Source organism: Oreochromis niloticus, linkage group LG11 (genome assembly GCF_001858045.2).
Source record: "Oreochromis niloticus isolate F11D_XX linkage group LG11, O_niloticus_UMD_NMBU, whole genome shotgun sequence".
NCBI lineage: Eukaryota > Metazoa > Chordata > Actinopteri > Cichliformes > Cichlidae > Oreochromis > Oreochromis niloticus.
In genome coordinates this window covers 35376019-35392693 of record NC_031976.2, presented here as the reverse complement: position 1 = coordinate 35392693, position 16675 = coordinate 35376019, and the positions used below count along the sequence as shown (strand labels likewise).

The 16675-nt window shown below is 39.9% G+C and overlaps 1 long non-coding RNA gene across 1 annotated transcript; it reads left to right on the top strand.

The window, feature by feature from the left end:
* Window positions 1-757: 757 nt before the first annotated feature.
* On the top strand, window positions 758-12958 carry LOC109204037 (uncharacterized). The gene is made up of 5 exons (XR_002063623.2): window positions 758-1206; window positions 1930-2008; window positions 2593-2750; window positions 11968-12054; window positions 12436-12958. It is a non-coding gene; the product is annotated as an uncharacterized LOC109204037 (long non-coding RNA).
* Window positions 12959-16675: the final 3717 nt, after the last annotated feature.

Sequence of the window (16675 nt, the reverse complement as noted above, 5' to 3'; positions counted from 1 at the left end):
CCAGTTTGGATTCAGGAGACAGACACTATCTATATTTACAATTAGCCTTAAAACTTTCCTTTTTGATGAATCATATAGTTTGGGCGACCCTGAAAACATTCTACGTCATGCATAGGCTGTTGGGGTTTTCCCATGATGCACTGAATGCTTATTTTTTGCTCACCTTTCTCATTCTGTGTTTACACAACACTCTGTGTTTAATCATTAGTTACTGGCTCCCATCCATAATGTGTCTTTTGTCCTGCCTCCCTCCCTGAATCTGGTTCAGCTATAGAAGCTTCTTCTAGTTAAAAATGAGTTTTTCCTTCCCACTGTCACCAAGTTCTTGCTTGTCAGGGGTTGCATGATTGTTGGGATTTCCTTTAGTTGACTGTATTTGATGCTATATAAATGAAACTGAATTGAATTGGTGTGTATCCAGTTGTTATGCTGCAGTTTTAAGGGTGTTAAGTGTGTTTGCTTACAGAGCACATGGTGAGAGCTTGAAGAGAAGAAGCCAGAGCAGGGTTCAGTGTAGGGATGTTAACAGTGTAGTTATCATCCCTCCCAAGGTGACTTTAGGAACAGAGGAAGAACAATGTGCAGGTGAGGTTCTGCTAAACCTGAGGTGGAGTGGGAGTTGGTGAAACTAGTGTCAGTTTACACATGCAGGGTGTGAATGTTACTTGAGAGTAAAGGTTCAGTTTACAGTAGACACATGAATGAAGTCATTGTGATCGTGCGGCCTTCCTACACTGTAAAAACGATAACTAGTAATTGTTGATTTGAGTAAAGTTTTCAAATTAAACTGACTTAGAAATAAAACTTTCCATTTACAACCTAAAATAGCATGTCTGCCCAACAAATTTCTTCCATTGTTGTCCTAACTAAGATTTTCTAGCGAGCATAACAAAGATTATCAACTTTTGAGTAGATTTTTTGAGTCGAGTTGGGAACCGGTGGGAAACCCCGTAGGTGACTGGCACACGTCGTGGTCTGAATAAGTTTGAACTAGACCAAACGAGTCTGAGCAGACTGTGTGATAGTGGTTTGTCGATGTGTTCTGAACTGAAAACCTGCTAAGAAACTTTGAACAAACGTGGCCAAAGTTGGATGAAAATTAAAATTTTTCGACCATTACGGATTTTACCTGGTCTGAAGTTGGAGTGTATTATTTGACCATTTTTTTGGACAGGTGCGGGAGCTGCCGGCCATTTGCCCTAGCAGGTAAGCTAACGACATCTGTTATTAGGATTTTCTACAAGCGCTAGGCTGCATCCTCCTGAGGATCCAGGAGGGTGGAATGAGTAAAGCACTGAAAAAAAGCCAAACAATAACATGTTTAAGTCATCTAAGGGACTTATATATCATGTTTAAGCTAGCGAAGGACCGCGCGGGGGGTTGAAAATGATATGCCAGGAGTTCGCTGTTCTCGCTGCTCTAGCAAGCCTTGAATCCCTAGCTAGCTATCGAAGCTGGTGGTAACAGACGTCTCCGAAAACGTAGAAGCATTTTTGCAAAAATGTGTTGTCTTAATAAACTGAGCAGATATATGAAATTTACACAGCTACATTCTCGCCTGAAAATACCTTAAAAGTTTACTTTGTGACCCAGAAAGAGTAATAAGAGTAATATTAAAACTAAGTGGCTGCCGCCATTGTTTGAAACTAGAATCGGCTGGGCCGCGCTATGAATTCTGGCATAGGGTGGGCCACGAAGGATACACCTGACCCATCCTTCAAAGCTGTGGAAAGTATTGTATTGTTTTGAGAGCCTTTTTGTTGGTGGAGTATTGATTTTATGTACAATTCCACGGGTAGACGCGATCTGTACGGTCCGACTTTGCACATGCGTAGTAAGGATCGGGGAGTCCGATCCGTAACTTTTTTTTCTCGGTTTTTTTTCTACATTATATTGAAATGTTTCATTATTGCAAACATTTTCTCTCAGGCGGAGAGAGGTCGTGGAGTGTCAGCCTATGGTATCTGAGGTCCAGGAGAGATGACCTGCGCTGTTTTCCTCTGAGGAGGTAAGACTGTCCTAATTTATTTATAATTTAATTATTATTCAAATTGGGCATGATTTATACTTATATTGAAGCAGTACGGTATTTGCTGGGGTAATGCATTGGCCAACTTTATTATCTTGTGCTACCACTCCAGTCAAGGCCCTTGCCAGTGTTATATTGAAATCCTTACCCTGAACATTTCTGCCAGTACAAAAGTCCCCATGCTAAATCGAAATTGTGAAACAGAAAGGCAATCTCATAATTTTGACTTAGCATGTATTTTTTTTCTTTTTGTGCTAGAAATAGGACTTCTATAGTCTGAGATTGTTAGGGAAAGAATACTAAGGCAGGTCACAGAATCTGATTGGTCACAGATTTTGGTGCAACTTAGAACATAATATGTATTTTCATATTGATACTGGGTTTTGTGGGGGGTGTTTCTATTCCTGTGCAAAAGACGTATTCATGAGAGATTTTTGAAGTAGGTAGGTTTTGCTGTTGATGACACAGTCAGGCATATAACATGGTGCAGACTGTCCAAGACAGCTACCCAGGAATTTTCTGTGCTGAATAAATGACAATATTTTGGTGAATGTATTGTTTAGATATCTGAAAATTTCATCGGATCACAAGCAAAGACCTCCTGGGGACCTTCAATGCATCCCTTGACAAAGTTGTGCCTGGCCTGCTGAAACTGTACTGGTCTAAGAAGGGAGCTCTTGGTGAGGAGATGGAAGACTTCCTGGATAAACTTGATGAACAGGTGAGTGAAGTGCTCCTTTATCTGACATTTTTAGAAGAGAGTATACTTTTCTCTTAACAGAAACTGAAAAAGATGTTGGCTTCTGTGGAATTACAGGGATTATTTTACATAACCATCATCTTATCATTGCATTAATTATCATTTCATCAAAGTGTTTATTGAAGTTGCTGGCATTATGTTATAATTTATATTATAGGGGTTATCATAATCAAATATTAACATGTTTATTATAGGTGCAGTTATAACTACTTTAAAATGATTGAGTTAAATATATATATATATCATAACTCATATGCTGAGTATATTGTTACAGTAAAATAGTAGCTGAGCAAAGGCCTGAATGTATTCAGCTTCTTGTGGTATTTGAGTTTGCTTAGTTACAGGTGACGGAAGGATGTCCAGCCCATGGTGACCTCAAAGGTCTTAGATCATCACCATATTCTTAAGAGGATGCCAGAAAGAGGAACCTCTATGTTGCAGTTAATTCTTAAAATACATGAATGTTCTGTACATGCAAATTATGTGCTTGTAAACGCAAGAAGGGGCGTTACAATACCCTGATGTTATAAAAGCAATCTAGAGTGTATTTTGGGTAGAGATGTACAACTGTTTGGCAGTTTACACCTCTCCACGCTGCGTGCATTCATTAAAAATCAATTGTTTGATTGACCTCTTCTGGACCATCATTGTTTTACTCTCGTCCTCAATTTCGGACCCGTAACATTTGGTGCATTGGCCGAGGGTTGAGGGAGAAAAGTTGGAGGTTGAGACTGAGAGGGTCCAAGGTGCTCAAACAGGCAGACACGAGTCAGTGGTCGAAGTGAGTGGACATAAGCCGGCTTATTCAAAGGTAAGGCACTACCTGTTGAATTATTTCCAAACAGTGCTGAATTGGTTCTGACAAAATTGAAAGTCTACTCACTGAAAATTACTGGTAAAGGTCTGTTTTGATTTTGGTGAAAATCTCATGAGAATTGAAGTTGAAGTAATGATAATGTAAGGTTAAGTGACAGTACTGATTAAAGGAAATGCAGTTGGACTGCTAAGGAAAGAGAATTTAAAGTAGTTGGACTACTGAATTTAGGATATAGGTCATTTGAAATCTGTATATGGTAATACAGTCATAATTGAATATAAAGCTGGGCTTGGACATCAATAAAGTCGGTTTGGTGGTTTCATAGGATGTCTTTAAAAACATAATTAAATTTCTGTAGAACGGAACTGTGGGAAGTTCTAAGAAAGTGCATTTCTCGGAGGTGACGCTCCCAATTTCCTGAGGACGCTCAGGATTTTCCGTTGGACGGGATAGTCCGATTGGCAATCGTGGAGAACTTGGGAACCTCCAAAATAGCTAGTGGTTGGACCACTTGACCGTTTGGAACGGTGTTTGCACTTTGTTTGGGTAATAAAGGTTGGACCTTGGGCGTTGGACGCTTTTAAATTGACTTAGGAACTTTAGCAATTAGACCAGACACAGGTTGGACCTGATACTGGGTCATTGATTATCAAAAACTTGGAGTTTGTCCCTTGGAGGGTTAATTCAAATTTTATCTAAATTATGTAGGTTGTGCAATTTAAGGCCTTGTAAATATTATTTAATTTATCAGACGTCTCTGTGTTATAATTTCTATGTTTGTATATAGGCTCTGTCTGCCACGGGCACTGCAGCAGGCTGGTTATTTTGAGAGTGTGTCTGTGTCTATGTAAATGAGATGCCTGTGACTTATTTAGAGTGACATTTCCTGTTTACGAATGAGTGGCTAATGACTGACTGCAGAGCCTGGGTTTATGACGACTTCAATCCGTGTTTTAAGGGAAGAAATGCAGTTTATGTTTATTATATTTGTGTGACTGTTGTTGATTATGATAAGTATTTCATGATAACTGTAGAATATGAGTATGGGGTTTGCTTGACACGTGTCTGTACTAGGTAAAACTGTGTAAGACTGATAGGAAGTTTATAGAGACTGCTAGACATTGCTGATGCATGTACTTAAGATGCTGGTTTTGTTTATTATAATATGTAAGTAAAGTTTTATTTCTTGCCAGGACTGTATGACTTTTTGCGGGGTTTTGAGATAGGATACATAAACTGTTGATACTTAAGACCGCTACCTGGGTTCTGACAAGTGAAATTGAATTTGAGATAATTTAATTAATAAAGATGTCTGTAAGCGATGTGTGTTTTGGGGTGTCGAAGTAAGATGTTTTAGGATTTTTAGATGGGTTCTGTTTCAGTTTGAGATAATATATACAGTTACATTTTCTGTGTGTGTGTTGTTGAGTGACAACATGCGCAGTTTAAATTGGGCGCTGTTCCTTCCTCTTTTTAGTTTCAAAACACAAAGGCTGTTAGATTAAAAATTACTTTGTGAGGAACGGTTTGACTTTTGACTAGGGAAATAATATGCTTACTTTTGGGTCTATGAAGATATTTGACCTTCAGTGATGTTATGAGAGGTTTCAGTTTTCCTTTTCTTTTTTCTTTTGACTTGCTCTTTCTGATCATGGAAGGCATGTCCAAGATACTCGTATGAAAGCGTATTTCGAGTGATTTTAATTGTGTGAATGCTGTCAGTATTTGATTTGAGTGACTGTGTGATTTGTCTGAGTAAGTGAAAAGGGGGAGTTTGAAAGAAAAGGCAGTGTGTGAGACGATTACTGAATGACTAAAGAGGTTAGAACCTGTAAACGTGTGTAAAAACAAAGGAGTTAGATTAGTTTGAGGAACAGGAAATATGGCTCTGTGTACCGGGGCTGCAGCGACAGGAAATAGTGAACAGGAAATGCATGCCCATAAAAGGAACTGAGTGTGTACAGAAAGAACACAGAGGGATAGATGAGTTAACTCTAGGCACATGAAGCAAATGAAGCCTTTAAGAAAAATGCATATATTACTAATTATATGGTTTAGTGTGTCAATACAGGTGGGCGTCTTTCAACTTTGCAACCTTGAGTTCAGCAGCAGAAAAGTAGATTAAAAGAATTGGGAGAATAAGCCAGTTTTTGGCTCGAAATTGTGCGGCTGGATCTCTCACTTTGTCCCTAAACTGAGAAGAAGTTCAAAGGACAGTCAATTTCCTGATGAAGATCGATAGAACATCGTGGACGTGAAGAAGTAACGGAAGCTAAAAGACAGTGCAGGCGAAAGCAGTAACACTGACAACGACGGATGAGTCCAGCAGCATGGAAGAAAGCACGGGATGCAACATGCATGCTGGTGAAGAACAGCGTGATATGTCTGCTTGAAGGCACTGACTGTCATATTTGCCAAGCTTGGAGCAATCTTGGAAGAAAAGATAGAAAAGATGAATGGAGAAGAAAACAGAGCAAATGAAAATAAGACTGAAGGAAGAGGAAATACTGAAAGATCAAAACAGAGGAGAAACAGACTGTGTTTGCTGGGGCTCTGAAGCCCGAACAGGACACTGTGAATGAAAAAGGACCAGTGAGAGATGAAGCTGGACGAGTTTGACGGCGAGAAGATAGGAGATGATTGGATTGAAATTGAACCCTGAACCCATGAATTGTTTAGGGATGTCCACCATATCACAACAAAGAGGTAAACAATACAAAGGTAAAGATAATCAAAATAACTGACAATTATATTAATGAATAGAAAACACACATATACCAATTGTTACATGTGAGATTATTTTTGAAACGAATCAGAAGTGAGATAGTTTGAATCTAGAGCTCAGTGAAAAGATGCATAAATTAAATATGAATACATGAAAATGCAATGAATATATAAGGATGCAATGAAGAAAACAGCTTACACTGCATTTACATGACCACATAACGCAAGGAAGAGCACGCTTACATACATGGCATAATTGGTATTTTTGACTAGAAAAAGAGAAATGGGTCGTTTAGGCGTCCGTGATAATAATGAAAATGTTTTAGTTTGTTATTTTTAGGGGCAAGCAGACCTGGACCAATTCTTCAGATCCAGGAGTCGGATGAAACTACAGGTTAACATGAATGGATATGTTAAGGCAAGTTTCTGGTTGAATTGTTTACAGTGTCCAGGAACCTGACAGCAAGCCCTAACTGGTGGTGGAAGACCAGCAGGGCTGTGATTTAAGGTGGGGAAGTAAAATTTGGGTTAGTGATTGGGGGACGGAGAAAACTGATTCTTTAACTGGAGAATGGGAAAGTGTCCGTGAGACTGTGAAGCCATATATGCAAAATAGCACACACAAACATACGCAATGAAGATCGGCTTGCTACTTGTATGAGTGATAGAATGGTGTGAATGTTGAATAAACTGATTAAACTAGTTTAAAAGGGTGACTTAGCAGTGCTTTTGCACTGAGTGATCAAAACAAGTGATTAGTATAGAAAGAAAATGAAAATAATTGAATAGTGGCATGAGGTTTAAAAAAGTATTTCTTTTGCCAAGTTAAATTGTTGAGATATGGCTGAGTATGGAAAAAGTTTGAGAGCTCGTGTGAATGTGGACAGAGGAGCTTGCTGTGTGGGTGTGATTGAGGCCTTAAAGGAGGGGTAGATTGTTCAGAGGTGCAAATTTGATTAGGAGGTTTATAAATTAGTGTTGACACATTGTTGTAAGATCTTAGGCTGAATCTGAGTATGGTAAAGTGCCTAAAGGGGGATATTGTTGTGTACGAAACGGTGCAGCTTTTGGCGAGGTTTTCAGTGTGTCGAACGGGTGAAATTTCAGATTGTTGAAGATTTTGAGGTTGTTGTTTTATTTTAATAGAGGGAGTTTTGATAAACATGGACATGTCTAAAAGGGCCCGTAGTTTTATAACAGTGCACTTAGAAAAACCTGTCAGGTGATTTTGTTTTGTACTTTGATGAGCTAATAATCAGCTCTCTTTTTTCATTTTTGTTCCTCTTTTTCATTTTGTTCTAAGCAGGCCTGGAAGAGAGTGAACGGACGGCGTTGACAAAATTACCAAGTACGAAAATCAGGTGGGCATTACAGAATTATAATTGATTACAATCAGAGACTGACTGGCGGCAAGTCTCTGTCTAAAAATGGATTGATCGATTCAATCCAGTCAAAACTATAGAGAACTATTTTCCTAAAAAGGAAAACGAAATAAAACAAATGATTGAGCTCATTTTGCTGATGTGGAGCATCTGATGACGTGCGCAGAGGGCTGCAGATCAGCAAAAATATCACGTGTGAATGCATGGGAGTGAATGTGAGTGATGGGACCAAGAGGGGAAATAAATAACAGGTTGACAAACAGGACAACTGGGAGACTTAAATCCGGGGATGCTGATTTTGGGATATTGATGTGTGCGTTGAGAAAATTATTTACTGGGGTTGGATTATGTTATTACATTATAGAATGCTAAATGCTAAAAGGGAAACATTGATGTAACTTAAGTTACCATGAACGGAGGGGACACATGATCAATAACTGTTCTGTGTAAGTTTATTTTGGGTTATAACACAGGTTGGATCATCAGTGGAGAAAGTGAGTATAAAAGGTGATGTTCTGGTTAACACACAGGCTTTTGTTTATAGGACGTTTCAAGGATGCAGGCTGTGGATGGAGCCAAGAAAGGATTTGACATGATGATTAATTTGATTTCATTCCTTAAATACAGGTTTGAAGCTCCGGAGCATTTATACATAATATGATAGGACTAAACTCTTCTTTTAATTCCCTAACCTAAGTGAAGGATTTTGAGTTTGTAACACATGAGATGTGTCACAAAAAGGGGGGTGCTAATATATGCGATTAGCTACATGAAAGGTGCTCTTTTAGGGTTACTAAGCAAATGTCTACGTGACCTTTCTGAGTTCTGAGAATAACTCTGTTAAGTGGACAGGAAACACGTCGAGACAGCAATATAGGGCAAATATGTTTGAGCTTGTAATTAAATGTGGGGCTTAAAAAGAGGAAGCAAATTTGGTACAGGACGTACTTGAGATAATCAGAAGTAAATGGGGTAAAAGGGGGTGTAGCATCAGGGCAGTTCACAGCCTGGCGTAAACGCAAGGTGCTGTCACACAGCTTAAGTTATTTGGGTGATTTATTTTATGACAAAATAATAAGGAAATATTGAAAATATACAACACGTTGAGGAGATCTCTTTTGTTATATGCCTCTCTGGAGCTTCTCTCCTGATGCTACTCCACCAAAAGAAGTTTATTCATAGAGACTATGTCAGCTCCCAAACAGACAACAACAAACCAAGACTAGCAAAAAAGAATCTGAATATAAATAATAACAAATAAAGAACAATACAGAATCTAAATCTGAACCAAAGAACAAAATAGTGAAATGTGGATTATTGGGTTTTTCTCTGTATATATGAAGTATTTGTAATGTGTATCTGCTAATGAAGGCTTGTAGAGGCCAGTTTATACTCACAAACAAGTGCTCAGCCAGACTGAAAAACAGGAAGCTTTAGTGCACAAGGCATATTAATAAATATAGACACAAAAAGAGCAACTCCCCATATAAACAACGTTCAAAAATGTGTGAAGTATAAAGTACCGAAATAACACTATATAAGTCACAGCTGATGATTCTAATGTTAGAGAGCTCTTGCAACTGGCGTCTGAGCTGTGCAGAGGTCTCTCTTAAGACAGGTACTTATGTAGGTTAGCATGAGGTTGAGTTAATTTTATACACAATGCGTAACTGTGCTTGTTTAGAGTTGATGTTCCGTCCAAACAGGTTTTAAGCTTCACTGGTGAGAGTGTCCAGGTGATACATGTTGAGGGAAGATGAGAACATAGCAGGTGAATTGCATGCACGCTTACAAACACACATGATTTAAATATAGGCCAGGCCAAAGGCCTGGACTTGATGCAGCTTTCAACTTTACAGCTCCTAACTTGCAGGAATGGCGGGGAGTGTAATGAATGAATGCAAAACATGCTTACAGACACAATCATGACAGGGGTTTATTTTACAGGGTAAAGGTGGACCACAGGTTGCTTTGTTTCTGCTTAGCAACTACTGAGGTAAAAGGTGTTAAAGATAAATATGCAATAAGTGAACAGGAAATGTGTGAGGGTGAGCCGGGTGAAACAAAATGTTGTAGATAATGGAAACTTGTCTAACGGGCATTAACAGTAACCTTGGCATGTTATGTATATGCTTGAAGCCAAAAGAGGCGTAAAACCAGATAGAAAACTTTGAAGTGTGCTTTTTAGCGGAGATTTAGGCTGACATGGGGATGGTGTGCATTTTACTTGGGTTGTGTTTAATAAGACTAAAAGCGTTGCTCACACACATAAAGAGTATTGAGATTAAATAAAGTTAATATAATGGATAGAGCCCAGAACAGGATAATACATAAGTAAAATCAAATGTAATGTTTGATTTCACTTTTATTGGGAAACAATCAGGCTAGAAATGTGAGTAACCTATGTTTAAACTGTGAAAACACTCTCCACATACATTAAAACTGTGCAACTCTGAGTGGGCAATGTAATGAAGCAACTGTTACATATTTGCATTAAACTAGCCAACATAGACTCACCACAAAATGATGTAGGATGTTGCCCTGCAGCGGGGGCAGAAAATCATTTGCAAACCAGGGATCTTATGTTGATTATCATATTCTTACTTATGTACACACACACACAGAAGGGAAAAATTTCAAAACAAAACAAAAAACAACTTCGCTTAACCTGTCAAGCACAGGAGCAAAATAAAAATCTCTTTGGGCTCTGTTAAAATTTCTTTAGTAAAAGTGTAAAAGGCCAAACCTAAGAGGTTGGGCAAACAGGAAAGTTCCTCGAGTATCAGGAGTTAATAGTCAGGAAACATTTCTCACATTAACGCATTATATGTGGCAAATTATTGACTAATAGATGCAGATAGACATACAAGTGCACATACATCCAGATGTGCATTTAGACATTAAAAGTGTAGAGGCATGTACACACAGATTGGCAAACCGGTACAGAGTCTAGCTGAAGAGCTTAACAAAGTAGACGTGGCAGTAGGGTTTGTGATTTTGCCTGATATGATATTGTGAACCAACTTTGAATAATGACAGGAACCTGAGATGAACACAGTAGGTTAGTAAGGTGTAGCAGAGAGAGGTTGTTTGTTTTTATCCCTTACAGGAGAAGATTTCCACTAGAGAGGGACCCAGAAAAGGAGCAGAGACCACTTAAGCATGAAGTGTTTTCAAGTGGGAGCTGGTGTTTTATTGCTGGACCACCTAGAGGACATGAGGTGGTTGTCGGATTTGCTGAGTCAGGGGGCGGCAAGAGAGGGTCAGAGCGAAGGTAGTGGACCTGGGAATGGTGTAGTGACGTCTTTGGAAGACGTCAAAAGGGGGAATTGTGGAATTACAGGGATTATTTTACATAACCATCATCTTATCATTGCATTAATTATCATTTCATCAAAGTGTTTATTGAAGTTGCTGGCATTATGTTATAATTTATATTATAGGGGTTATCATAATCAAATATTAACATGTTTATTATAGGTGCAGTTATAACTACTTTAAAATGATTGAGTTAAATATATATATATATCATAACTCATATGCTGAGTATATTGTTACAGTAAAATAGTAGCTGAGCAAAGGCCTGAATGTATTCAGCTTCTTGTGGTATTTGAGTTTGCTTAGTTACAGGTGACGGAAGGATGTCCAGCCCATGGTGACCTCAAAGGTCTTAGATCATCACCATATTCTTAAGAGGATGCCAGAAAGAGGAACCTCTATGTTGCAGTTAATTCTTAAAATACATGAATGTTCTGTACATGCAAATTATGTGCTTGTAAACGCAAGAAGGGGCGTTACAATACCCTGATGTTATAAAAGCAATCTAGAGTGTATTTTGGGTAGAGATGTACAACTGTTTGGCAGTTTACACCTCTCCACGCTGCGTGCATTCATTAAAAATCAATTGTTTGATTGACCTCTTCTGGACCATCATTGTTTTACTCTCGTCCTCAATTTCGGACCCGTAACACTTCAAACAAAACACATCAGTGGATATGTCAGTAAAAATGAATGTCATGAGTCATTGCTTTGTTCTTATTTGGCAGTACTTTATTTAATTTGTAAAACGAAAGTAAAATTGTTAACATGGTGTTGTTGTTGGTTTTTTTTGGGGGGGGGGTGTACGTTTTGCGTGTTGCTGGGTCTGACCTGTGCTTTACTTTCATTACTATGACAGTTCTGATTTTGCATTGTGTATAGTACACCATGTTACTTCACTAATTGAAATTCTTGTTTTCCACTGAATACTCTTTAGACATCCAACACTGTGTCCAACGGGCACTGAGAGGCCTGCCCATTTTCCTCAAGAGAAGATGCAACAGAGGTTTTCCTGAAGTGCTTAGTAAGTACAAAAAAGTAATGCAAGTAAAACTAATTGCTATGAGATGTTTTTAAAGGATGAGTTTATCCAAAATGGAAATGTACACTTTCTCAGTGCAGTCCAGATAATTTTATAGTGGGGATTGCAGTTGTCATAACTCTCACTCCTTTTTTTCTGCTGAGCAGCAGCTGGGCATTGTTAGTGGTTGTTCCATAGCAGAAAATATTTTTGTGCAAAACTCACAAGGTGGCATTAATTAAAAGAAAATAAGCTTTTTCTTCTTAAAACCTCCATGGGTCAAACGACCAGCATGGTATAGAGGTTAAAGTTAAAATCTTTAGAAATTTGTTTTGTCTTTAGTTTTTCTTAGCTTTCAATAATTCATATTTTACTTTTCTTCAGGACACTGACATTTTGGAACCAGTGTTGAACGGTGCATCAGTTGCCATCCTCACCATCCTACAAGATGACGATGCTGATACGTCTGTGCGAGAACATGCAGTTGTGTTGGAAGGGGACATTGTGCTACATAACATTCCAGATCTCTCTACTGCCCTGGCACACCTCTTTGGCCTTCTGTATGCCCTCAACATTGATTATCCAAAGCAGATGAGTTTTACCTTTGAAGCAATTCAGGCCATCTTATTTTGGCCTGGTCGGACAATATGAAGGTGAAGTGGATAAATCATTATTCGAAATGTAAATTTTAGTCAGATGAATCTGTATTGTTGAGAATATATGGTGAAAATTTGTCTTGTAGTATTTTAAAAGATTTGTTATAGTGTTAGTTTCCTCTTCATTGATGGTAACATTTCTAAGAACTTTTAACTTCCATAGTTCATCATAGTAAGCCTGTGTAAAATGTCAATGTCTGGGTGCATAGGCAATCGTTTGTAGCACTACCCTATTTAATGTGCAATAGTTATGTTCAGCTTTTACAAGACGGTCAGGGTGTGTGTGCATGAATTATTAAGTTGCTGGACACTTTTCTTTTTTGGTTCTGGACTCTAGAATTTTAACGTCTCTGCTGGGGTGCTCAAAGCACCCAAAAGAAACTGGCAACACGTTTTTGTTTGTTTGTTATTTCTTTTCTTTCTTTCTTTTTGTTTTTTTTAACAGAAATTCACCCTACTACCCATGACATTCTGAAATGTACTGAAAAGACTGTTGAACAAAATAAATAAGCTTTTAGATAACATTGAATTGTGCTTTGTTTTATTCTATATCTATTTATTAAGTGTTTTTTCAAGTATAATAAAAACATACATTTTCCTTTGTTTATATAGGTAAATTTTCAACTCACTGGAGTAAGAATTGTATGATTACTCAACAAGAATATCTGTGTTTGGTGAAGGCAGAAATACATGGCATTGAAACCAGAATTTCTTCGTTAGACTTCCAGGATTATCCTAATTAGGTGAACAAGAAGATCCAAGTTGGCAGAACTTGTAAATCTTAGTTGAGTCAACAACAGTTGGCAAAAGTTGAGAAAACTCAAAAATCTCTTGCATCATGTTGCCTTGAAATTTTACGTTTTCTCAACATTTTCTTTTTTACAGTGTAGTGGTTCCTACACTTTTCAACACTATAGCCAACTGACAAAAGAATCACAGTACCTCAGGCTCTTGTGCTGGAGCTGTATGGACTGGAGTGAGAGATTAATGGACAGACTGGTTTGCCATCTGCAGTGATATAGACACTGTATCTGTCTGCTGTAGTGAAAGGAGAGCTGAGTGTGACAGTAAAGCTGTCGGTTTACCAGCCGACCTATGTTCCTACCCATTTTTGTGGATACTAGGTGTGGGTAGTGATTGAAAGAATTAAATCATTGATGCAAGCAGCAGAAATTAGCTTTTGCCAAAGGATGTCTGGGCTCAGCCTTGATGATAGGGTGTGGAGTCTCAATCACCTTTTGTTCTGTTTGTTAGCAGAGCTGGCACTCTGTGCTGACTTGCTTGGCTGTTGTTCGTGGTGAAGTTAGCAGCTGTTGCTAATTTGAACCTCTGAACTTGTTGGGGATCCAGTTACTGCAATTAGGAGACTGCTGAATGGCAAGACGTCAAAGACAGCAGGTCTCACTTCTGAGAGTTTAACAGTGTACTTAATGTACAAGCTCAGTTTCTGGTGGGGCCCCAGAGGTGAACAGACACTGCTGTGGGGTTAGCCGGTGACATGGAATCTCAATGGACCCTGTAAAGTCCATCCAAGTCAGGTGTGCACAGCTGCAGGTCCACCTGGAGGGCCCTGATGTACCGGCTCCACTGGAGTGGGAAAATGCCGATTAGCTGACCCAATAAGCAGAAAGGGCTGTACTTCCTTTATGTCTGGCAGTGGCAGGTGCTTAAGGTGATGGTACCAGTCCTGTAACACTCTAATTGGGTAACTATGGCGTGCTAGGCCAAGTTCCTTTGTAGTGAAGGCTCGGTGGATCTTGGTACTGCTCTTAATTATGACACGACTTAGCTTGAGTAGCACCTAACTGCTATTGGTTGGCTGGTGAACATAGAGTGATTCAGAGATGGAGCTTACTAAGCAGGTGCTTTCTTCCGGCACACTGGTTGAATCAGATGCTGTAGCATTTGGGCCATTGTTGACATCATGAAGAACTTCAAAGTGTTGGTGTCCACATGGTCAACACTTGGCTTTGAGGTTACACTTAGCTGCTTGATGATCACAGGCACATCGCCAGTACTTTTTATTTGCCTTGACCCACTCTGTTTTCTGCTCCTTCGACAAGAGTTTGAAGTTACTGGATTGATTCAGGTAATGCTGCACCGTATTATAGAATGGGCAGTACTTCTTTGGCATTTCTTGTGTCATTGACATCTTTCCCTTGGGCTCACTACCATGGAGAATGGTGGTAGTCTTCTGAAACTTATGCTCAGGACGTCTCTCCTTTCGTGAAACTTGCTTCTCCCTGTCTGAGTGGTCATAGTGCTGGTCTCCAATTACCTGGATACGCACCTCATACTCAAGTCATTCAGCCAGATCAAGCAGTGTTGGTATAGGAGTGTTGATTGGATTGACAAATCTCTAGAAATACTTTCTTAGGTCATAAGGTAACTCAGTTCTGTCCGAACCTGTTCTCCCAACTGGTGTAACATAGTGCAGGGACTTGCAAAAGACTTGAAGGCTCTGATGTCATCACTCCTAATGTTGGGTCCAACCATGAGTTTGGTGTTTCTTTTTAAGGCCAGATGCTCTGATGGTAATGTACTGTTACTGTATGAGTCAGCAATAAGTAGTGCCTCTTCACACTGAAGGTGATCTGTCAATGTCTGAAACTTGAAGTGTTCAGGAGTGTCAAATGAAAGTATGTTATCTAAACCTACCTTTAATCTTACAAACTCACATGGGTCCTTGTGCACAAAATCAGGGATCATTGGTTGAGGTCCATGATAAGTATCTTGGTTGGGTTCTGCTGAGAGAGAGTGGTGTCCAAGAGGGCAGTTACTTGGTGGCAGGTTATCAGGTGGACACTGTCAATGGTCATCTGGGTAGTTACCTCGGCACCTGTACTGATGACTTGAATCCTGATATCTTGATTTCCCCCATGATTCTCCCGGAGGCCTCCGAATCATCGATGGTGGCTGGAATCACGGCACGGCAGCACTACGGAAAAGGGCTGTGTTTTTACCATCAGCATTTTTGCACCCCAGCACGGCACTGTGTGCCGCCTTGCAGTTTTAAGACCCAGGGCAACAAGCCTGCCAGTGCTCTGTAGAGGCCGTGACCACTGGCGAAGAAGGAAAGACTGCTCTTCATAGAGGACTCACGCTCAAGGAGGTGTTTTCTGGTTGACTTTGGCTCCCAGAAGAGCCTCGGGAACTCTATGTCATCTTTGCATACCTCCACAATGGTATATTATTTAATCTTAAAAATTTGGGGGAGATTTCCCGCATACCATGTATATATATATATATATATATATATAAAAAAAAAACAAAACAACACCCAGCACGCCCCTACGGGCGGTTTATCCTTCAAGCTCGGGTCCTCTACCAGAGGCCTGGGAGCTTGAGGGTCCTGCGCAGTATCTTAGCTGTTCCCAGGACTGCGCTCTTCTGGACAGAGATCTCCGATGTTGTTCCCGGGATCTGCTGGAGCCACTCGCCTAGCTTGGGAGTCACCGCACCTAGTGCTCCAATTACCACGGGGACCACCGTTACCTTCACCCTCCACATCCTCTCGAGCTCTTCTCTGAGCCCTTGGTATTTCTCCAGCTTCTCGTGTTCCTTCTTCCTGATATTGCTGTCATTCGGAACTGCTACATCGATCACTACGGCCGTCTTCTTCTGTTTGTCTACCACCACTATGTCCGGTTGGTTAGCCACCACCATTTTGTCCGTCTGCATCTGGAAGTCCCACAGGATCTTAGCTCGGTCATTCTCCATCACCCTTGGGGGCATCTCCCATTTTGACCTTGGGACTTCCAGGTTATACTCGGCACAGATGTTTCTGTACACTATGCCGGCCACTTGGTTATGGCGCTCCATGTATGCCTTGCCTGCTAGCATCTTGCACCCTGCTGTTATGTGCTGGATTGTCTCTGGGGCATCTTTACACAGCCTGCACCTGGGGTCTTGCCTGGTGTGATAGACCCCAGCCTCTATGGATCTTGTACTCAGAGCTTGTTCTTGTG